General features: G+C 38.7%; 1 pseudogene; it reads right to left on the minus strand.

The window, feature by feature from the left end:
• Nucleotides 1-25,943, minus strand: LOC149233754 (G-type lectin S-receptor-like serine/threonine-protein kinase At2g19130 pseudogene; annotated as a pseudogene).

Consider the following 25,943-nt stretch of genomic DNA (forward strand, 5'->3'; position numbering starts at 1 on the left):
CTACAATGGAGTGGAGAGAGTCCCAGTGTCGTTGCGTGCATATGCAGAAGTATCTTTATCCCAAAAGAAAACGACTGGACTGTCGTCACAGGCATCGAGAGAGTGGGGAATCGGGGGAAGAGGGGGTACGTCAACAATACCTTCCAATATCTGCAACACTTTACTCATCGACGGCCTCGCGTCTTCGTCGTCCTGGATACACCATCCTGCCACTATGGCAGCCCTCTTCACTTCTTCCAGGTCTGCATCATTCAACAATTCCTTGTCGAGCACTTCCATGGCGTTTCCTCTGCTGATGTGAGTTGCAGCCCAAGCTGGAAAATACAGTTCGGAGGATTCAGAGACCTTGTCCATGTTTCTCTGCCCCCCAATTATTTCAAGCAACGTTATCCCGAAGCTGTAGACGTCGGCCTTCACGGTGATCGGCAGACCTGAGAGCCACTCGGGGGCCAAATACCCTCTCGTTCCTCTCATGGTCGTCAAGACCTTACTATACTCTCTGCCCAGGAGCTTCGCCATTCCAAAATCGGCCACCTTCGGGCAGAAATTGGCATCCAGGAGGATATTTTCGGGCTTGATGTCGCAGTGAATAATGCGGTCCTTGCACTTCTCGTGCAGGTAAACAATTCCCCGGGCAGTTCCGACCGCGATGCTGAAGCTCGTTTTCCAGTTCAACAACTTGTGCTGTTCATGATTTTTCTGGGATTTCTTGAATAGGAAGGAGCTGAGGCAGCCATTAGGCATGTATTCGTACACCAACAGTCTTTGGGAGCCCTCTATACAAAACCCCAGCAGCCTAACCAAATTTACATGCTGGGCAACTCCGATGGTACTCACCTCCATGGCAAACTGCTTCTCTCCTTGGCTTACACTCTCCAACTTCTTAACTGCCACCGGAGAGCCATCTGCTAAAGTCCCTTTGAAGACGGAGCCGAAACCCCCACCTCCCAGACGCTCAGAAAAATTCTTCGTTGCATTCTGCAGCTCTCTGTAAGTGAATAAAGTTAGCCCGGCGGGGACGTATTCTGTGGAAAACAAAATCGATCGCTTCCAACACCAGATAAACAACAACGCAAAAGCCAAAATAGCAAGCAGCCCTCCTACGACACCGCCCACCACGCCTGCGAGTTTGGCCTTCTTGTTGGAATTGACGGAATGAGGCACATCAGCGGCATCTAACCGCAGAAACACAGAGATCCCGTTGGAAGTATCGTACAAATTTAGTAATTCACCGAACCACATCACACACCTCTGCGAAGTGCCGTTAACGTAAGCGTATGCAGTGCAGGAGCAATTGCTGAGACAGGCTTCCTGGCACCGCTTTTGGCCTTTGTATTCAACCCCGTGAGAGGGCACAGATGTGCCACTTATTTCTACAAACCGGTCCGTGCTGCTCTGGTTTCTCGCATGACTGCATCGCAACGGCGTCTTCCGAACGCAGCCGCTTGACCACTGCTGAGATTTCCATTCTTGGCTGTCTCTGGGGATAAAACCCGGCACGCAGTTGCAGGACTGAACATTGTTATTATTGCACGATCCATAAGGCCCGCATATGGCATAAACCTCGCATTGAGTGAGGGGCCGTTGCCAGATCATCATCCATCTTTTATTTTCCACCAATGCGTCCGCTCGAATTTGTCCTGACTTATCCATAAAGAAACGGAATCCCTGCGATATAGTTGAAGTAAAATACATGGCCGAACCACTTCTGAAATATGTAAGACCGGAGGGGTCTTGGGAGGAGTCGGGAACATTGCTGAAATATAGACCGTTCCAAAGACCGCTTTGCCAATATGTGGTGTCATTATTCCACATCAGCACGAACTGGACGGCTCCATTTGGATCCATCCGCAGGGTGAAGGGTCCAGGACTCGGGTCCGAAGAGCTCCTCCACGCAGACAGCCTCTGGCTATTGCTAACCTTCATGCCTCGCAACCATGTATTTTGCGGATAGTCAAAGCTCTGCCAAATGATTTGAGTGTTATTCTTGGCACTCACAACAACCAAGTTACCAGAATCCGTTATCACAGCAGAAGAAGGCTTATTCCCGTTCCCCTTGGAAGACCAAATGGTGGATCTTCCATAAGACAAAAGGAGACTCCCTTCGTCTGTGAGATTAAGAACGCTGGACGAGTTCTCCAGCGGTTGCTGCACGTTGGCCACCCAAACGACTGTCTGCTGTGAAGCCTGGGCATACCAAATTCCTACATACCATTTTTCAACACTGTTGTGGATGAGATTGAAAAATCCCAATTTGAAGATACCGCCTTTAGAAATCCTGGTCTGATTACCAGTGAGAGAAGAGCCCAACACTATTCTGTCGGAAGCTGCGTCTTCCGCATGACCAGACTTTATCTGAAACAGCAGCACAAACAGGAAGAGAAAACAGTAGAGAATCCATGGGAATCGCTCTCTCATACTCTTTTCACTTCCCATTCTAAAATCGATGATACATGAGCTGCCTTGCTGCCAGTACACCATGGTCTCAAGCCCATTATAAGGTGTTCATTAGTCTGGTCCAACCTTTGAATACTGTCTCGTGAACTTGAACGAATCGATACGGTATACCACCATAATAACGTGTTCGTGACTGCGATTTGGCTTTTGAAACCTTTGAATGTCCCGTCAACTTGAACGAATCTATACGGTATACCTACACCAATGGTGGACTGACTGCCGTCCGGCCTTTCATTGTAGACCTACACCAGTTCTTTGAATGTTGCGTGTTGCGTTTGAACGAGTCAATACGGTATAGCTACACCAATGTTGCATGTTTGCGTGTTGTGTCCGGACTTTGAATGCTATCTATGCCGCTTGAACGACTCGATACAGTATACCTAGACTAACGAAACGACGGACTGAGGGAAGACTTGTTTGCACTTGCAATTGTTCAAACATTTAATATTTAAAACTGATTCCAGGTTGCCAAAATATTCACATTAAAGCTCCAATTGGTCAAGGATTATTTAAAAACTATTTAATTAACAAATATTTATTTTATGACATAGCTGTATGGTTAAAAATTAAAATTTAATACTAAATTTATGGTGATGGGTGAAAAATATTTATTTGAGAGTTACATTTATACTTTATAATGAAAATGTAATATTAGGCCTAAATAATTTATATATATAGTCAAAAACCATTTTAAACAATACAAGATTTGACAATAATGTTTTTTACCGGATTCCCACCAAAAATCTGCCAAAATCTTCAAAAAGTCACTTAAAGACTATTCCGTAAATAAGTTATAATCATGGTCAACAAATAGTTGCTTAAAGGCTGTTCCGTAAATAAGTTATAATCATGGTCAACAAATAGTTATTTGGACTTGCATTTATATGGAAGAAAATGCAATTGCAATAATAAATTTATATATTTTTGTATGGACTAAAATTTCTTGTTAAGATTATTTGGTAATGAAAATTATATTTTTTTATTTTAAGGGATTAATAAGTTAATAAATGTTGTGATCAAATTTAGACTTTTGTGATCTATATCTTGATTTCTTAGATATTCTTTTAGTGATAATCAAATCAAAATTCATTTCATCATCAGGACAAGATGAAGAATCAGATCATAGCATTAACATCAGGTTAAATAGAGAGAATTCCATGGAAGGAGTTGCAATAGAATGTAACAGTTATATGAGGTATTGTATTTTTTTATTTAATATAAATAATGTTGATTTCAATAAAATGTTTATTTCATAGAATAATTAAATTAATAACTATTTTCAAATTCAAATGGTTGACTATACAAATAAAATTAAAATAAATTAAGTTAAAAATAAAAGAGAATCAACCAAAAAGTCAAAATTAACTAACAAATAGATAACCCAAGGGGGGACAAATCACACGAGACAAAAAAAGAGAAAATTGAAATTTAAAAATTCAGGGTTCAAGGAAATAAAAATAAAAATAAATTAAAAATAAAAACGAATAATTATAAAAATAAAAGATAAGAATTAATAAATGAATCAAGAGAGGAACAAAAGAGCTAAGAGTAAAGGGCATGGATACAACAATTGCTAAATGTTTTAAAACTTAAATGTGTCTAGTTTTAAAATATTCTAATCATTTATTTTATTAATTTTATAAAATTGGTTTAAAATATTTTATTTCTTCTGTGATGCATTTGGTTATGAAATTAATAAAATTAATACAAAAATGTTTTTTATATTAATATAATTAAATAATTTATTTGATTTTCATGTTATTCTATGTAAATATTTTTCTATGTTTTTTTTCAATACAATAATTCTTGTGAATTGTCAATTTATGTAGGATCCACCTATTTGTCATAGTTACCTTTAGTAACATTTATCTCTTTCATCATTTTTTTTAACATAGTCGGTTACTAGTTTTTAATTCCAAAAAAAGAAAAGTGAGGCATGCTCCCATTACATCAAGGAAAAATGGAGAGTGGCTAGAAGAAGAACAGAGGGAAAACAATCCCTACCTCCCATGCCCTTCTCCTTTTGATTCTGAGAATACCAATTACACTATCCTTATAAATACATACAAACTGATTCAACAGAAATTTACATTTACATAACATAGAAAACTAGTAGAGGAAGAACTTTGCAGAAAGAAGTGGAATGGAGAATTAGCATCTATTTTTTGTTGACTGAAGGCTCTTGTTAAGAATGAGGCCGATTCTTGCTTCTTTGGTAGTTAGAATTTTCTCCCGTCTGATTGATTAGTAAGCTCTTTCGTTAGTTGATAGTGTCATCCATGTGCTTACACTTATGTTTTAGTGATGCAATTTCTTTCCTCTGCTGTTCTCGTTGTCTCTTAAGGAAATAATTCTTAGACTTGGCATCAAATTTTAGATCCTTGACTGTTTCTCGTATCTGATCGATCATGTACTTGTTTTCTCTACATACTGTGCAACTCTCACACTTTGGAACATTTTCCAGAGGATTCCAATCCATATTTATTTAGGGATGAAGGAAACCTCTCTAGAAGGGAAATGTAGGGGCAATAAACAACAGGGAGGAGGAACGAATACTTCCATAAGTAAGGCCTATAGAGACCGTCAGCTGCCAATGAGAGGGATACAAAATTTCGATGACTAAAGTGACTCTCTTTTGAAACAATGGATTAAGCCAAGTATCGATTCTGGTATTAAGCCACAAGAGCTGCGCGAGGGAGAGGAACCCATCAAAGGCGAAGTGGATGAGCTCATTCACCAAAGGAGCGGAGTGACAATTTTAGAAAGTTTGTGAACAACTATTGAGACAAGGAGGATAATAAAGGAGGACGTCGATAGCTATCCCCGGGGACAGGAAGACAAAAAAGAGGAAAACAAGCGATGAGTTGAGAACAATAAAAGGGAGGGTATGGATATATAGTTGTGTGACGGGCCACTGTAAGATAAAAATCTTGAGCATTTCACGAGAAGCATGAATGGCTACTATTCTCTTGGTAGACAAAATCTGACAATGTTGTTTGCTCATGGATATTTTCCTCATTTTCCTGTGATTCTGAGTTCTTGCTTTTCAAGCTGAAACGATTATTACCCACCTTGATGTCCTTGACTTGATTGCGATTCTTTGCATATGGTGACTTGAGGTACTATGGAATTGGTTTTTGGGCAATCTCATTGTCTATTTTGGATTCTCCCACAGGACGAGAAAGAACAAGATTAGCCAGCTTATCAGCAGTATAATTATTTTCTCTTAGGATGTGCTTGAAGATGATTTCTCCAAGATACTGCAAATGTTTTTCCACCCTTTTTTAATTTGGCTTAGAGCCTTATTCTTGAGGCTTCTTCTCTCCACCATCAAATGAATAATTATTACAAAGTCCCCCATTATGACTGGATTCTTCATTCCTCGTTGCCTTAAGATTTTCGTTCCCATGAGGATGTCGTATGCTTTTGCTCTGTTGTTGGATAATTCTCCTAATCCCCATTCATAAGTGATGGGATTTATTCCTCCTGGATCGAAAATAAGTCCTCCTACTCCAACCTTTCCTCGGTTAGACTTAGAAGCCCCATCAAACAATAAGCATGGTATTTTCAAATTTTCTGACCATGTTTTGAATTCCTCTTTTTTCACTCTGATTTTCCAGTTCTGAATGCTGATAGGACATTTGCTGATGTTTATTTTTTGTTGCTTGCTCACCACAAATTTGATCCAGGTTCTTTCCTCAAGCTGCATGTGTTTGGCATCTATTGCTTTAGCTCCTTTGGAATTGAAAAATTTTGTTGGTATGCTCTAGGTTTTAGCCAAAACTGTCCTGATACTTGGAGACCAATCTTTGAAGATCCTTAGATTTCTTGCTAACCAGATTTTCCAACACAAAAATGAGGGCAAACTCATCTGATACCTTTTAATTGTTTCTTTATTTTTAAAAGTATATCGATACTTTTTTTCCAAGTTGATAGCAGCTCATGCAGAGGCAGCGATTGCTGAGAACAAACTTCCAGGGGTCTTACTAGTAGTAGCCAACAATCTCGAGAAAAAGGACATTCCACAAAGAGATGCTGGATTCTTTCTTTACTCATCAGGCACATTGCACAACGAGAAGGGCCTTCATAACCTTTATTTTTAAGGCTATCAGCTGTAAGAATTTTGCCTTTGAGAAGAAACCACGTGAAAACTTTGATTTTTGGTAGGCTTTCTATTTTCCATGCCTCCCTCTAGTGTTCCCAATCACAATTTTCAAGCGGATATAAAGTGACATATCCAAATTTCACTGAATAGTCCCCTCCATCAGGGTCCCAATGGAGAGAATATTTTGTGTCCTAGCTCAATGGTGCTACACCCTTAAGATGTGAAATTAAATTCCTCCATTGAGGGACCAGGCATTGGGGAAGGTTGTGGATCCTCTAATATTCCCATTCTCCACCTCTCTAGATAGAGATGTCTTCCAGAATACTGATTCCTTTTGTTTTCATCCACCTTCTCAGATCATGAATATTTTCTTGAAGGGCTATTGGCTAATTTCCCATTATTTTGTCCTTCCATATTTTGATAAATTTACCATTCCCAGGGTCTGTAGGAATTTTATTTGATGATGGAAAGAGTCTTTTTTTATCAAACTCCAAACTTGGGAGGAGGGCCTTATTGGGGAACCTTTATCCAGTAAATTTTTTCTATTATGGTTCATGTATTTTGTTTCCAGGATTTTCTTCCACCAACTACTCTCTCCTGTTATAAATCTCCATGTTATTTTTGTACTAGTGCCAAATTCATTATCCCAGGAAGTCTTATAGCCAGACCTCCTTTCTCATAAGGTTGTGTTTCTTGATCCTATCTCACCAGGCTGAGCTTCTTTGTTTCCACTTTACCTCCTTACCATAGGAACCCCTTGATTACTAGCTCGATTTGTTTATGTATACTTTCCAGAGCTAGTATTGTTGCATACTGGTATATTAGGAGAGATGTGAGTAATGCCTTGACTAAGACCACCTTTCATGCCATGTTGAGCCAATTCATTCCCCAGTTCTACACCTTTTTTTTCATTTTCTCTATGTACTTATTCCACATCTCGATCTTCAGATTTTCTTTGGAGATATGGAGGCCAAGATAATGAAAATGGCTCCATTTTTCTTGAGAAGGAATTTCCATAATTTGTGAAAATTTTTAGAGAGAACGAAGAGGAGTGTTCCAACAGAAAATTCTACATTTTTGATTATTTAGAATTCCACCGGAGGCTTCCATAAAAATGTTAAGCACCTTTTTTATTCTTCTTGCTATAATGCAAGAGGCCCCTCCCATGACCAAAGTATCGTCTGTGAATAGAAAGTGGTTTATGATTTTTACTTTTGGAGAGATTGAAAGACCTGCAATGACTTGATCTTGTCTACTTTTCTCTAGATTTCGACTCAGAGAGTCCACCATAATGATATACAAAAAAGGGAAGAGAGGTCAGCCTTGTCAAAGCTCCCCTTGAGTGTTGAAAAAATTCACTTGGCCTTCCATTGACCAAGGGAGAAATCCAAGGTCCCACAATACAAGATTTTATTATATCTATTGCCTTTTTTGAGAATCCAAATTTCTGTAAAACATCCGAAAGGAATCCCAGATTGATCCCGTCAAAGGCATTTTCCATGTCAAGCTTGACAATAATTTCTTTTTCCTTTTTTAGAAGGCTTGAGTGCAATGCTTCCTGTACTATTAGAATATTGTCAAGAATTTGTCTCCTTGGGAAAAATCCCCCTTGGTTTTCTGAGATTATTTCTGGGAGAACTAATTTTCTTCTATTTGCCAGAATCTTTGTAATGATTTTGTAGGAGTTACACAGAGAAATAGGCCTGAACCCACTAAATGTATTTGCATTCGACTCTTTTGGAACTAGGGCGATAAAGGAGGAATTTGTAAAACCTGCTACCTTGAATTTCCCAAAAAACATTTCTAATCATTCTTATCAAATCTTTTTTGATGATGTTCCAATTATTTTTATTAAAGGATATAGGAAACCCATCTGGGCTAGGGGCCTTATCCGGGTGTAAATCCCAAACAACAACAACAACTTCCTTTTCTTCAACTTCTTTTGTGAATTCATTGTTTTCTCCATCGCTGATTTTTTTTGGGATATGTTGTAGAAATTATTCATACTCATTATTTGTTGCTTAGAATGATAACAATGTTTTGTAATATCTAAATGACTCCTTCTTTATTTCTTCTTGCCCTCTCACTTCTTTTCCTTCATTATCCTTAATGTTGTCTATTTAATTTTGAATTCTTATTATCCTAGCAGTATTATGGAAAAAAGTTGTATTCTTGTCTCCTGCTTTAAGCCATAGACTTCGAGATTTTAGTCGCCACTCCTCTTCTTCCATTCTGTTTTTCTTGTACAATTCCCAATACGCTTCTTTTCCCTACCATAAGCTCTCATGTGTTTCCTCTTGCTTCTCTTTTTCCACTTGGGTTCTCTTAATTTTTTCTGATATTGCTAGCTTCATTTTTTCTGTTTCTAATTGTTTGTTCCTTGGCCAATGTTTCAGCTCTTTCCTCAAGGCTATAAGTTTAGATTCCCAAATATAGCTTTGGGAGCCAAAAATTTGATTTTCCCATACCTCTGCAGTAATATTTTTGACTTCTTCGTTGTCGTTCCAGGTGGAACTGAATCTGAAAGGGACTGGACCAAGGTTCCCAAACATCCCTAGTGAAAGCATCAACGATTTGTGATCTGATGCAATGTTGTGGATGCTTTTTTATTTTATCTCACTGAAGGAGGTGGCAATTTTGTCTTGAATTAGAAATCTGTCTAGCCTTTCCTTTATATTATTTTTACCAATTCTTTTGTTGCTCCATCTGTACTTCCCATTGCTAGGAAGCATGCCCATTAAATTGCATGTTTCCATGATTGATTCTACCATTTCCCTTGATGGATCAACATGATATTTCCCCTCGAACTTCTCCTCTACATTCAATACCAAGTTGAAATCTCCTCCTAAAATTATGCCATTGTTTTGAGCCTGCAAAAGATGATTTTTTAACATGATCCAATAGGATTCCTTGTCTCTGTAGTGGTTATGTGCATAAATATTTATAATGATCTCTTTTGACTTTTTGTTTTTCAATTATGTTTTTATCCAATGCAGCTCTTTCTTTTGCTGAATCAACTCCCAATTCTCTGTTTTCCATAATGTAAATATTCCTCCTGAACCTCCAATCACTGGGATTGATGTGCCCTGATAGCTTTTTATTTTTTTGGGCCATTACTTCCATTTCCATTTCATTTATCTTTGTCTCGTGGATCATAAAAATATCAAGCTTCTCTGATGCTATTAAGTCTTTCATTACCTTAAATTTTGGCATACTTCCCATCCCTCTGCAGTTCCAAGAGACTATATTCATTATCACTTTGGGTTGAGGTTAGAGGGACCTTTCCCTCTGATAGGGTGAGCATTTTTCTCCTTACTTTTTTCTAAGAAAGTGTCCAATGGTTATTGGGTGCCCAATTCCATTTCCTTTGCCGCAGCTTCATCTCTGATTTCTCTGTTGGATTTTCTACCATCCCTTTTTGGGTGGTCGAGGGAGGAGAGGAGATCTTTAGAGAGGGTTCGAGTGATTATTCGGTCGAAAGAGGGGGGAGGAGGGCTATGGGAGAGGATGGGAGAGGAAGGGGAGGGAATAAAGGGGAAGGGAAGGAGAGGAGGGGAGGAAGGAGGATCATGTTCCATAAGAGATCCAAAGGGGTTATATGCCAATAGACCCAAAGAGGGGGGAGGGGATAGAAGAAGGTAATAAAGATGAGGAGGGAGAGGGAATATATTTTTTATAAATAGGCAAAGAAGGAGAAGAGGAGGGGAAGAGGAAAGGAAGAATCGAAGAAGAGAAAAGGGAGATAGAAGAAGGTTGGGAAGAGGATAAATGTTAGCTAACTTTTTCTTCTTGACTTGCACCCATTTTGGTTCTTGGTTTTTTGTTTCTTCTATTTCCTATTTTTTAGCACATCTATTGGAAAAATGATAATACTCGTGACATACCTTGCATTTCAAAGGGATTTATTCATAATCCAGCTGTTGAATGTGAATCCAGCTATCAACTTTGATCTTGACTACTTCCGGTAGTCCTTTCCCCAGGTCAACTTCCACACATATTCTTGTGCATGCGTGCATGTTTTCCTTTGGCTCACTTCTGTCGATATATTTCCCAACTGCGTTTCCTATTGCTTTAACAGAGTCATCTCCCCAGTAGTTCAGATGAAGATGGGGAAGCCTTACCCACACTTGCACTACATTCGGCACATCCAACTCTAGATCAAAGTCCGGAGTCCATCTATTGAGATAAAGCCCTCTTCAATCCATGAAATACGGACCATTTCTGAAGATTAAATCTCTGTCCTCTTTTGTTTCGAAGTGAAATGTGAAATAACCTCTTCCACAAAACCTGATCGAGATTTTCCCATTATAGAGGATGCCCAGTTTCTTTCCACCCATTTGAGAACCGATTTGGGGGGAGACAAGAGGCCAGTAAACTGTCCAACCAATCCTCTCTCAGAGAGAGATAGAGAAGTGCGATGAGGAAGGGTAGGAGGGAGGATTATTTCTGGTATTTCATCGATCTTCTTTACAAACATGGATATTGAGGGCCTGGGTCGAGACAAACCAAGGGAGGGGATCAAAGAGGCAAAGACTTCTGCATTTTCACCCAACTGAGCTGAAGATTCAGAAATAGAGGCAGAGATCGAATCACCCACAGGAGGAGGCTCCACATGGGCCATCACGGGCTAGTAACAGTGTAGCTAGCCCCGGGAGTAGGAGGCCCCAGGAGCCGAGGGAGGAGGGCACACTCATAATTTGAAATCGCCAAGGCAGGAGAAGCGCAGTGCTTCGACTCGCTCATTTCTCTTTGATTGTTATACATGAAGAACTTCTTTGTTTATTCTAGTTAAAAAACCAATTGCACACCAATAATATCACTTACATTAGATTAATCACAAATATAAATATATCAAACATTGGTTGAAAATAGTAATTCTATCTTAACCATCAAACATTGGTTGAAAATAGTAATTCTATTTTAACCATACAATCAACTAGTTGAGGAAATATCTCAACCAAACAGTTATCTAAGAACATCTAGATCTTAACAACTCCTAAAAAATAGGAACAAACTCCTTTACTTAGAAACCATCACAACTTAGACAAGTAGGAATTATATTTTCCAAGTCCTTCTCTTAATGACTACTTGTCTCAATCTCAATCATCAAAGTCTAGATGTGGTCTTGGTGTTTATAAACAGACAGGATGTACTTTTCATACATGGTTATGTCAACCATTATAATTGCATACCTCTCCATCATTGTTAATTCAAAATATTCTAGGCTACTAACTCTATCAAGTTGTCTCATAACCCTCGTAAAGGTGTAATTGATGAATTGGATTCCATAGTTCCACTTTCAAACTCATTTAATCACTGAACAACATTCCAAGTTGTCGCATAACCTCACGAGAAGATCACTCTCATGCAAATGAGGGATCTTTCCTTAGATCCAAAACTGTCAAACTAACTGGACAACCATCCATACTAAGTTTTTACCTGGTCTTGGTTCCTCTTTTATAAATCACTTCGACCATAAACCAATTTTTTTTGACTTGCTTCACATTGTAAAGTACAAACCATAATTAAAAACTTATTTGACACGTAAATAAAATACTAAAATAATGAGAATATTTTAATTGTTACACAAACAAAATCTTACCATTAACCAATTTTTTACACAAACAAAATCTTACCATTAACCAATTTTTTTGACTTGCTTCACATTGTAAAGTACACACCATAATTAAAAACTTATTTGACACGTAAATAAAATACTAAAATACTGAGAATATTTTAATTTTTACACAAACAAAACCTTAATAGTTATTGAAAAAAACTACTTTTGGTGCATCCCTACCATTCTCATAAATTCTCCAACACAACGTTCGTAGTTCTGTACATATGACCTGTAAAGAGGATCCACATTTCCAGCATGGAATGTAACCGTAACTCATGGTGGAGGCTTTGTGCACCATGGCAAGCAAGAATCTCTCTAAAGTCAAATTTTCTTGTCTGCGCAAGTCAACACACTCTAAGAATCAATGCCACGCATAACTCTTCTATAAATTCTCCAGGCAACATCACCAGTGTAGAATTCTCCCTATAATATTTCCACAGTTGTACTTCGTTTTATGTATTAGGTATACCACCAAACAACTTTGATCCTGTATAATACTCAACACGTTATAAAACACGGAACCGACAGTGACCACTGGATCTTAAACTCCAGAAACCTGAGGTCCCAATTTTTGCCGCAAACTCTGATCTTCACAACACCCGATCTCATGAGCCTTAGTGCCCACATATGGCACTAATGATAGCCAATACAAAAATAATGATAGAAAGCTTCGTTGCTTTCAGGGATCACGACAACGTTGTTGGCTCATTCAAAACTATTGTCAACAAAACATTCCTCTCGGATCCCAACAGCCACACTACATTCGATAATTTAAGCTCCTCAAACGACTGCAAATCCAAATAGTGGACATCGACATTAATGGTGTTTCCACCAAGTGGTTGAACATATCTATTTTTGTTGACTTGAGCTGGCTCTAACAGTGGCTATCATCGTAAAATTTTAACTGTTGTACTTGCTGGATTTTCCAAACGTTCTTCCAATGCGCAGGTGCAATGAGGCATGCCCAACTTTCTGCACCTTCTACGCACTTCGCAGTGGATAGATCTGTATGACACATCACGCAGCAAAGCCTTCTCGTCTTTTGACTTTAAATTGATCCACAACATGCGGTTCTCCACACTAACCGCTTCGATCTAGTGGCATAACACCTGCTATGTAGCCCCTGTCCAAAGTCTATATCAGATCTATATTAGATCTCACACCCTCTCTCAAACATTGATCTATCACAAAACATGAAATCTATTCTATGGATAGACAAATACAAACTGCAAAAACTATTATGCCTTCATATCCCTAGCCCTCCCATGCGGGAGTGAAGCCCAAAACGGCTCTGATACCAAGTTAAAAAACCAATTGCACATCAATAACCTCACTTATATTAGATTATCGCAACTATAAATACATCAAATATTGGTTGAAGATAGTAATTCTATCTTAATTATACAATCAACTAGTTGAAGAAATATCTCAACCAAACACTTATCTAAGAACATTTACATCTTAACAACTCCTAAACAATAAGAACAAACTCCTTTACTTAGAAACCATCTCAATTAGGCAACTCCTTTACTTAGAAACCATCCCAATTAGGCAAGTAGGAAATATATTTTCCAAATATTCTTACGCAATGAATTATATAATACTCTGACAGTGAATTATATAAAACTCTTATAGTGGTTGGCCTAGGCTTTCATCTTAGCACAAATGCAAGTTATTACATTACCATAATAACCTATTTGAAGTGACTTCTGAAACAAATACCAGGCATTTAAAGCAGACAATAATTTGACATCTTTCTAAGCTCAAAAATCAAGAGCCCTTGTTCTTGATTGGCACAAGTAAATAGATAATACTTCAATTATGGTGTATCTCTCACCTTTATCCATGCTTTTAGAGCATGAATTTACTCTATTCATTTAGTGTGGCTCTCATTATTTAATGGCATTGAATCTATTATAGGGTTGTTACTATGATTTTTTTGGAATTTTAGATGTCATGAATGGGATTTTTGGACTGTCCTAAATGTGAAAACGAATGTTAGGTGCATGGAAAATGTTATTACACAGCATGCTCATTACTACTATCTATTTTGTGGAAACAATGACCTAAAAGTCAAATTATCAAAGTTCAATCATAGTTAGTGAATCCTTGGATAGAGTGTTTTGTTTCTTGATAATCTATATCAATATGCGATTTCCATACAATTATGGATTCTGCTATTGTCTTCTTTAACCATAATGTAATTGTTACTACCGTATTGTAGTCTCGCAATTATTCTACTAAAGATAGCCATGGTTGAAAGAACTATCCATAAAGAGTATTTTATTGAAGCTACTATTTTGGGATGATTGGTGGTTGTGTCATTTCCCTTGCAATGATGATTTTGCTGTACAAGCCATTTTGCTATCAAGATTCTTTCTTGTTGAACTGAGAGCTACTTATAATTTGAAAACCCCACAAGCACAAGTTGTGGAGAAGAATCTTCGAGGATACACTGCAAGAAGTGAAAAGTATAAGAAATTGAAATATACACAATTAAGTTGCAAAAATAAGGTGTTACAAACAAAAAGTTTGTAAAATCAACCAAATATTTAGAAAGGTCAAGTGGTAGATATAGAAGTTAAGGTCACTCACAGTAGTATTTGGTAAATAATTTTTGGGTCCTATGAAACAAGGCCCTACAAATTGAAGTTCCTTCTTCTTAGTGTTGGTTTTTGGAAATGTCATTGGTGACATGTGTTGCCACAATGTTGTGAAACATAGGTATTTATAATAATGATTGAAGGAGATCTTGTGGTGTAAAGATCAATAACATCTTGATTAACATCTCTCTGGTTTTTTTGTTCTTGGGTTTCTTGTGGAAAGAATGAGATCTGTGCTCATGATGTGATCGACTAGTGGTTACTATTCTTTGAGTTCATTTTTAAAAATGGGTAAAGATTGCAAGAAATCCCTTGGAGGAAGGTAGTTGATAAACTTCGTTAGAGGTTCTTAAATGATGGGGTTATAGAGCACACAATAGAGATCTTAAACACACTAAATTGAGAGACAACACCAAAGATCTTAAAAAAAAGAAGACATTACTCAATGGAGAACAAAAATCACACTTTTATTACAAGCAGGACTGGCCTTGGCCTTGCTTGGATTGCACAAGCAGAAGCAAGATTACAAATGTATAGATGGGAGAAGAGTTCGATATTTCTCCTCATGTGAAATTCATGGTTGCGCAATGAAGCCAGAAAGTTAGTCACGGTGGGTGGAAGTCGGTGTGTTAGGTTCGGCATCGACACTATTATCAAAGAGTCAACATCAACGTCTTCATTACGACTTCACGTTTAACATTATCCTACTTGAAGCCGAATGGATAATCCTGAATCAAGTCACATCGAGTCCTACCATGCCTCTACATAACTCATGTTTATTTCTTGGTAGAATCTTAGTGAGCATATTAGCGGGGTTCTTATCTGTATGGATCTTTTGCAACGATAATTGTCCTTCCTCCAACACATGATGGATCTAATGGTACCTTAAGTCAATTGATTTTTTTTTGAGTGAAATGATAGGTTTTTCACCAAGTGAATGTCACTCTGACTATCACAATATAGAACATACTTTTATTGCTTTATTCCTATCTCTCCTAGGAATCGTTGCATTCACAACATTTCTTTACAAGATTTTGTTGCATCTATGTACTCTGCCTCTATTGTAGAGAGAGCTATTATTCTTTGTAGCCTTGAAACCCAAGATACTACTGCTCCTGCAAATGTATACAAATAATCTGCAGTGGACTTTATGGTTTCCATATCTCCAACCATATTTTCATCTGTAAATCCTTCAAGCACACTCTCATTATGAACAAAACATAAAAAATAATGACTAGTACCCTTGAGATACCACAAAATCAATTTTAGTGCTTGCTAATGTTGTTTTCCTAGATTGGCAAGCAACCTGCTCAATACTCCGATTGAATATGAAATGTTTGGTAGTATGCATACCATGGTATACATCAAGCTACCAATTGTTGAAGCATAAGGAATATTGCTCATTTCTTCCTTCTCCTTGTCATCACTAGGACATAAATCAATACTTAGCTTGAAGTGGGTTGCAAGGGGTGTACCAAATGGCTTGGCATCCTTCGTATTAAACCTGTCAAACACCTTATTGATATATTTTTCTTGTGACAACCACAACGTTTTGTTTTTCCTGTCACGCATAATCCTCATGCCCAATATTTGTTGTGCTGGTCCCAAATCATTCATTGCAAATTTGTTGCCCAAATATTTCTTCAACCTATTGATCATATTCTTATCATGCCCAAAAATCAACATGTCATCCACATATAACAATAATATGATATACTTTCCTTTATCATACCTCTTGATTTAGACACAATGGTCAATTTCCAACTTGTGAAAACCATGTTCCAACATGAATGAATCAAATTTATTATACCATTGTCGAGGTGTTTGTTTAAACCCATAGAGGCTCTTTCTTCAACCTGCAAACTACGTCTTCCTTTCCTCTTTCTATGAAGCCTTTTGGCTACTCCATATAAATTCCTTCCTATAATTCACCTTGAAGTAAAGAAGTCTGTACATCTAACTGTTCACGTTCTAAGTCTAAAGAAGCAACAAGACCAAGAATGACTTTGATGGATGTCATTTTGATAACAAGTGAAAAAATCTCAGTGAAGTCAAAACCTTATTTTTGGGGAAATCCTTTCACCACCAGCCTTGATTTATACCTATCCTTCTTTTCATCAACTTCATGCTTAATCCTATATAGCCATTTGTTTTGTAGAGCCTTTCTACCTTTTGGGAGCTTTACCAACCCCCAAGTTTTATTTTCCAGTAAAGAGTTCATTTCTTCCTCGAAGGCAGGGGGGGTTTCGATAGGCAAGGGAGGTTGGTGTCTTCGTGCACTACAGGGTTTCAATAGGCAAGGGAGGAAGCTTGATGGTTTTAGAAGAAAAGCACACATTTTAGGGAAGCTAGATGAGGCTAGGTTTCTCGAGAAAATGGCTAAGTGTGAGATGAGTGAAACATATGTGAACATTGATAGGACTTGACTGTGATCACACACAGACACTTAATAACACAATGTAGATCATCCAGAATGCATAAGACATACTTTGCTTGATGCAGCAAGCTTCGTGACAAGTGTGCATGAAGTGAGAGTGAAACATGTCAATGTGATGAAAACCACTCATGCACACATGCTTTCCCTTGAAGCAAAACAACATTCCCTTTGTATGACAAACAACAACCCCTATGCCCAAAGATGACATGTACCTCATAAAGATGAGAACACATAAAAATCTTAATATCAAGGAGGGGAGATTGAAATCATCATCCTACCAACAAGTGACCAAGGATGATCAATTGCAGGATCCAAGGTAGGCTTCACAATTCGCATGCGAGCCAAAATTTTGGAGGGTGCTGTAGCCACTACAACACTTGGCAACACACAAGTAGAACTCTAGCTCTTTGTATGGACCTTTTTTCATGAAAATCAAGTCTAACCCTTCAGGAAGTATTGTTCAATTCTTTGATCATCGTGGTTTCCACACTAACTTGGTTGAAAGATGTAGTCCCTGCCATTCTCTTGATTGGTCAGCACACGTTCCAAGCCAAGTTAACTTAGTTGTTTTGATTGGGGATGAGGGGTATATGTATGCACAAGAAATATAATTGTCAAAGTTTAAGTTTCATCTCTTGTGTTGCTTCGCTGCCAGCATGCCTGGATAGTACCCCAACAGAGTCACACAGGAATACAAGCATCGCTCTATTGCCTTTCTCTTCTTTCACCTTATTCATTTTTCATTATTAGTATTATCAGTATTATTATTATTATTATTATTATTATTGTTTTTGTTATTATTATTGTTATTATTATTTTCAAAAAACTATGTGTGGGAACTTATTTATTTCAGAGGTGGAAGAGGGATCCCGACTTATTGAGAGAAAAAGAGGTTTTTCCTTCAAAGAAGTATGTTATATATACCTCTGACATACTTGTTAAGGTTTTCCCCCTCACTTTACTCTACTTGACTGAGCATACAAGGGTTAACCCAAAAGAACCGATTAGAGTAGGTGGTACTAGTTAACAGTGCAAGCGTTTTGTTTTCACCAAGACTCACTCTGAACATAATGTATTTTCCATCAAGGCATCATCGACTGAAGACAATGAGCTCTTCATAAAGAGAAGGACAACATATAACCAAGTGTTGATAGTTTTCCAAGTCCTCTTAGATTTGACCAGCTTGTCTCGAGAGCCAAACACGGTTTCACGAGAGGCTAAGCTATGGGTACAAGTAAGAAAAGAAAGCAAAAAGCAGAACTAAAGTGGAAGAAAAACAAGTAAGCAAAGAAATAAATCAAGAAAACCAAACCAAGTAAGCAAACAAACAAACATGCAAACCAGAAAGCAAAGCAAAACAAGAAGCAACGACTACTCCTACTCCTACGCTAAACAGTGCATGGACCTACTCACGTGAAGTGACATTTCCAATGCAGCCACCGGCACATTGGTTGGCCCATGTTAGTGAAGGCATGGTTAACAAGAAATATATGCATGTAAACCAACGAACAAGAAAGATAGATCAGCAAATACCAACACGCTCTGAGTTCTAAACATCCACATAATAGAAAAGAGTGAATGCACAAAACAAACATTCTATAGACATACCATGGTATTTTGACGCACTGCGTGCAAATGGTAAACATACACACTCTTTGGACTATGACATACGAGCGAACATGAGAAAGACCAACAAATTATGCTTTGCTAAAGCACTCATTGTGTAAGATTCCTCCAAAGCTTGAGCGATGGGATCATGTGATTCGAGTGGAGGAAGCAAAATTTGGGTGTTTGGTTGATCTTCAATGTGAAGAAGAAAGTGATGAGGAGCCTTGGGTGTTTCGAAATTTTTTTGATCATAAGAAGAACAAAGCTCAGGACAACGAGGGCCTGACATAACCATCAGCCCAAGCTGAAGTGCCTCGACAGCTTGTGGGGTTTCCACTCCGTCAATAAGTAGATCATCGGAGACCAGTGGCATAGACAGATTAACGACGAGTGAATCAACATCGTGATCAAATGAAGAAGTACAAATATCACGACATCCATGATCATAAAATTCGGGATGTTCGTTGGCATCCTCATGATTTGATGAATCGTGCAAAGGGGTAGATGGGAAGAAAGGATGTTCACCCTCTATGTTTTAAGAAATGATAGATGACATATAGGACGGATCTTCAAAGGAATATGTGTCATCTTCGCAATGTAATGACAAACTAAGACCCGATGTTTCCTGTGAATGATCAGAAGTAGAAACATCGGAAACAAGTTTTCACAGGGGAAATCAACAGTGGTAGAATTACAAGGGATGTCAGGATAGAGTGGATGAGGTGCAGATGGAAGGGAGTCATCCTTCACCACAGGTTCTTCTTTAGATCCCCACACATACTTATCATGAATGATAGCACAAGTTGGTTGCACAACACCAACTCTGTCGACAAATTGATTCGTGTTCACAGCTTTGAGTCACCCCGCCACCTCGCGGGTGGGCGAGTTGCCGGGGTGGCGCAGGGGGGGGTTTGTAGAACTCCCCCCCGCATCACCCTGGCGGCCTGCCCGCTCGCGAGGTGGCGGGGCAATTCCGAGAGTCGCCTTACCACCTCGGTGGCCAGCCCACCCCACGGGCGGGCGGGCCACTCGGGTGGTGTGGGGGGCGGGGGCTTCTGCAGCCCCCCCCCTCGGCGGCCCGTCTGCCAGGCAGGCTAGCCATCGAGGTGGCGCGGGGGGGGGGGGCTTCTGTAGCACCCCCCCGTGCCACTCCAACAGCCCGTCCGCTCGCGGGGTGGCGGGGCGACTCTTGAATCGCCGCGCCACCCCTTGGGCGGGCGGGCCGCTGGGGTGGCGCAGGGGGTTCTATGTAGCCCCCCCGCCACCCCGACAGCTCGCCTGCCCGCGGGGTGACTCAAGCGTCCCCGCCACCCAGAGAGCGGACGGGCTGTTGGGGTGGCACGGGGGGGTGCTACAGAAGCCCCGCCTCCACCACCCGGGCGGCCTGCCACCCTGCGGGCAGGCGGCCTTGCCATCCCCATCGCCCCTAACCTACAGGCCTGTTTGGCCACCATGAGATTTACTGGGCCCACCATGCCCACAATGGACATAATGGGTAAATTTGGGCCGCAAAAAATTTTAATTAAAAAAAAAAAATTAAACTTCATTAAACTTATCTAATATTAAAATTTGCTAGGAAAAAAAATTAACTAACCTTTCAATTACGAGAATTCTCCGTTGAATATGTTGTTGATAGCAATATAGCTACTCCACAAATTCACTCCAAGTTTTTCACTGAACCTCGGAAAACCTTGATGTGATGTGAGTAATAGTGATAATGAAATTTATTATATAGGTAAAATTATGGAGATGTTTTACCGTACAGTTAATGTGGGATTAATTTGTTTTAAAAAAAATTTAACATGTTAATTTTTTTATGGCGATATGGGAAACTATGATAAAGTGAATATTATGGAATTGTTTTACAGCGCGGTGAATGTGGGATTAATTTGTTTTAGAAAGTAGTATAAAAATTTAAAAAAACATTCAATTGTTTAGTAAATATTATATAGTTTAACTATTAAAATAATTTAGGTAAAAGTTTTAGTTTACAATTTTAAATTTAAAGATTTATTTCATAAAAAAATTTAGTTAACATTTTTCAATAAATTGTAGAATAAAATAATGAAGGGAAATACATGAAACAAAATTTTTGGAGGGAAATATTTTGGCGAAACTTTTTGAAGGGAAATTTTCTTGAGGGAAAATTTCATTATCTAAGCTATATGATATCTTTAGGAGAGTCTGCATTTGTATCATTCAACCTCTTCTATTTGAAAGGGATGGATTCTCCTGATAGTGAAGTTTCACTTTGTAAAGCATCAACATCTTCATCACGTAACAACTCTAGTCATATTGATGAATATAACGGAAATTCTTCCACTATGAATAGGTTTTCTGAGATTATTTCTGGGAGAACTACTTTTCTTCTATTTGCCAAAATCTTTGTAATGATTTTGTAGGAGTTACATAGAGAAATAGGCCTGAACCCGCTAAATGTATTTGCATTCGACTCTTTTGGAACTAGGGCAATAAAGGAGGAATTTGTAAAACCTCCTACCTTGAATTTCCCAAAAACGTTTCTAATCATTCTTATCAAATCTTTTTTGATGATGTTCCAATTATTTTTATTAAAGGATATAGGAAAGCCATCCGGGTCAGGGGCCTTATCCGGGTGTAAATCCCAAACAACAACAACAACTTCCTTTTCTTCAACTTCTTTCGTGAATTCATTGTTTTCTCCATCGCTGATTTTTTTTGGGATATGTTGTAGAAATTATTCACACTCATTATTTGTTGCTTAGGATGATAACAATGTTTTGTAATATCTAAATGACTCCTTTATTTCTTCTTGCCCTCTCACTTCTTTGCCTTCATTATCCTTAATGTTGTCTATTTAATTTTGAATTCTTATTATCCTAGCAGTATTATGGAAAAAAGTTGTATTCTTGTCTCCTGCTTTAAGCCATAGACTTCGAGATTTTAGTTGCCACTCCTCTTCTTCCATTCTGTTTTTCTTGTATAATTCCCAATATGCTTCTTTTCCCTACCATAAGCTCTCATGTGTTTCCTCATGCTGCTCTTTTTCCACTTGGGTTCTCTCAATTTTTTCTGATATTGCTAGCTTCATTTTTTCTATTTCTAATTGTTTGTTCCTTGGCCAATGTTTCAGCTCTTTCCTCAGGGCTTTAAGTTTAGATTTCCAAATATAGCTTTGGGAGCCAAAAATTTGATTTTCCCATACCTCTGCAGTAATCTTTTTGACTTCTTCGTTGTCGTTCCAGGTGGAATTGAATCTGAAAGGGACTGGACCAAGGTTTCCAGACATCCCTAGTGAAAGCATCAACGATTTGTGATCCGATGCAATGTTGTGGATGTTTTTTTATTTTATTTCATTGAAGGAGGTGGCAATTTTGTCTTGAATTAGAAATCTGTCTAGCCTTTTTTTTATATTATTTTTACCAATTCTTTTGTTGCTCCATCTATACTTCCCATTACTAGGAGGCATGCCCATTAAATTGCATGTTTCCATGATTGATTCTACCATTTCCCTTGATGGATCAGCATGATATTTCCCCTCAAACTTCTCCTCTGCATTCAATACCAAGTTGAAATCTCCTCCTAAAACTATGCCATTGTTTTGAGCCTGCAAAAGATGATTTTTTAACATGATCCAACAGGGTTCCTTGTCTCTGTAGTGTTTATGTGCATAAATATTTATAATGATCTCTTTTGACTTTTTGTTTTTCAAGTCTGTTTTTATCCAATGCAGCTCTTTTTTTTGCTGAATCAACTCCCAATTCTCTGTTTCCATAATGTAAATATTCCTCCTGAACCTCCAATCACTGGGATTGATGTTCCCTGATAGCTTTTTATTTTGTTGGGTCATTGCTTCCATTTCCTTTTCATTTATCTTTGTCTCGTGGATCATAAAAATATCAAGCTTCTCTGATGCTATTAAGTCTTTCATTACCTTAAATTTTGGCATACTTCCCATCCCTCTGCAGTTCCAAGAGACTATACTCATTATCACTTTGGGTTGAGGTTAGAGGGACCTTTCCCTCTGATAGGGTGAGGCATTTTTCTCCTTACCTTTTTCTAAGAAAGTGTCCAATGGTTATTGGGTGCCCAATGCCATTTCCTTTGCCACAGCTTCATCTCTGACTTCTCTGTTAGATTTTCTACCATCCCTTTTTGGGTGGTCGAGGGAGGAGAGGAGATCTTTAGAGAGGGTTCAAGTGATTATTTGGTCGAAATAGGGGGGAGGAGGGCTATGGGAGAGGATGGGAGATGAAGGGGAGGGAATAAAGGGGAAGGGAAGGAGAGGAGGGGAGGAAGGAGGATCATGTTCCATAAGAGATCCAAAGGGGTTATATGCCAATAAACCCAAAGAGGGGGGGGGGATAGAAGAAGGTAATAAAGATGAGGAGGGAGAGGGAATATATTTTTTATAAATAGGCAAAGAAGGAGAAGAGGAGGGGAAGAGGAAAGGAAGAATCGAAGAAGGGAGAAGGGAGATAGAAGAAGGTTGGGAAGAGGATTTGTTAGCTAACTTTTTCTTCTTGACTTGCACCCATTTTGGTTCTTGGTTTTTTGTTTCTTCTATTTCCTATTTTTTAGCACATCTATTGGAAAAATGACAATACTCGTGACATACCTTGTATTTCAAAGGAATTTATTCATAATCCAGCTGTTGAATGTGAATCCAGCTATCAACTTTGATCTTGACTACTTCTGGTAGTCCTTTCCCCAGGTCAACTTCCACACATATTCTTGTGTATGCGTGCATGTTTTCCTTTGGCTCACTTCTGCCGATATATTTCCCAACTGCATTTCCTATTGCTTTAACAGAGTCATCTCCCCAGTAGTGCAGATGAAGATGGGGAAGCCTTACCCACACTTGCACTACATTCGGCACATCCAACTCTGTGTCGAAGTCCGGAGTCCATCTATTGAGATAAAGCCCTCTTGAATCCATGAGATACGGTCCATTTCTGAAGATTAAATCTCTATCCTCTTTTGTTTTGAAGTGAAATGTGAAATAACCTCTTCCAGAAAACCTGATCTAGATGTTCCCATTATAGAGGATGCCCAGTTTCTTTCCACCCATTTGAGAACCGATTGGGGGGAAGGCCAGAGGCCAGTAAACTGTCCAACCAATCCTCTCTCAGAGAGAGATAGAGAAGTGTGATGACGAAGGGTAGGAGGGAGGATTATTTCTCGTATTTCATCGATCTTCTTTACAAACTTGGATATTGAGCGCCTGGGTCGAGACAAACCAAGGGAGGGGATCAGAGAGGCAAAGGCTTCTGCATTTTCACCCAACTGAACTAAAGATTCAGAAATAGAGGCAGAGATCGAATCACCCACAGGAGGAGGCACCACATGGGCCATCATGGGCTAGTAACAGTGTAGCTAGCCTCGGGAGCAGGAGGCCCCAGGAGCCGAGGGAGGAGGGCACGCTAATAATTTGAAATCGCCAAGGCAAGAGAAGCACAGCGCTTCGACTCACTCATTTCTCTTTGATTGTTATAAATGAAGAACTTCTTTGTTTATTCTGGTTAAAAAACCAATTGCACACCAATAATATCACTTACATTAGATTAATCACAAATATAAATATATCAAACATTGGTTGAAAAATAGTAATTCTATCTTAACCATCAAACATTGGTTGAAAATAGTAATTCTATCTTAACCATACAATCAACTAGTTGAAGAAATATCTCAACCAAACACGTATCTAAGAACATCTAGATCTTAACAACTCTTTAAAAATAGGAACAAACTCCTTTACTTAGAAACCATCACAACTTAGACAAGTAGGAATTATATTTTCCAAGTCCTTCTCTTAATGACTACTTGTCTCAATCTCAATCATCAAAGTCTAGATGTGGTCTTGGTGTTTATAAACAAACAGAAGAATATGTCAACGTCCATATAAAGGAACAACCACCCACCATAATGTATGGGTACCCAACTGCTACAACCGCTAGTCTACTAGGATGTACTTTTCATACATGGTTATGTCAACCATTATAATTGCATACCTCTCCATCATTGTTAATTCAAAATATTCTAGGCTACTAACTCTATCAAGTTGTCTCATAACCCTCGTAAAGGTGTAATTGACGAATTGGATTCCATAGTTCCACTCTCAAACTCATTCAATTATTGAACAACATTCCAAGTTGTCGCATAACCTCAAGATCACTCTCATGCAAATGAGGGATCTTTCCCCAGATCCAAAATTATCAAACTAACTCGACAACCATCCATACTAAGTTTTTACCTGGTCTTGCTTCCTTCTATAAATCACTTGGGACCATTAACCAGTTTTTTTTGACTTGCTTCACATTGTAAAGTACAAACCATAATTAAAAACTTATTTGAGACGTAAATAAAATACTAAAATACTGAGAATATTGTTGACACCTAATCTGAAACGGATGGGTGAACTGGACAGTCATCAGGAAGATGAACTGATCCGTTGTAATTATGTATATAAATATGAGTTAGCTAATGAATAATAAGATCAGTTTTCTCTCCCGCTCATTCTGGAGTTACCCTGGCCTGACATGGTATCAGAGCACAGGTCCCAGAAATAGTTGTAACTCCTGCTGTTCTGAGCGCTGTTCATACCTGAGCGCTACTCTCTCCTGAGCGCTGCTCTGCTCTAACATCCTGAGCGCTGCTCTGCTCTGACTGTTTAATTCTCTGCGCATCAGTTACATTTCATTGAGGACGTTTGATCTCACATTTCCCAGTTTTTTGAAAGGTCTCTTTCGCTTCACGCTTTTCGCTTGAATGAACTAGGGTTTCATCCAAATCTAAAACTATCGTCTTCTTCTGCATCTTCAAATCCCAACCCACCATGGGCGGCAAAATGGCGTTTGTAACAACAGCTGTACTCTCTTTTTTGTCTGTTAGTGCCTGCCTTTGATGGGAAACCCGATCCAATTCCAGCCATTCTGCTAGCACTCTAAACACCGTGTGATGGGCACCTTTCAATGATTTGGCCACGGATTTCAAACTATCCACCACATTGACGGATTTCAAACCATCCACCACATTGTTCAGAAATCCTTGAAGATGATTTTTATTCTGCTTCCGCTTCTGGCATTTCTTACCAGTATTCCTCACCCCCAGCAATTTCTTGTTTGGGAGAACCAT

The sequence above is a fragment of the Pinus tabuliformis genome, chromosome J (assembly GCF_031772625.1).
Source record: "Pinus tabuliformis cultivar Carrire ecotype Pingquan chromosome J, CPIR1, whole genome shotgun sequence".
Classification (NCBI taxonomy): Eukaryota; Viridiplantae; Streptophyta; class Pinopsida; order Pinales; family Pinaceae; genus Pinus; species Pinus tabuliformis.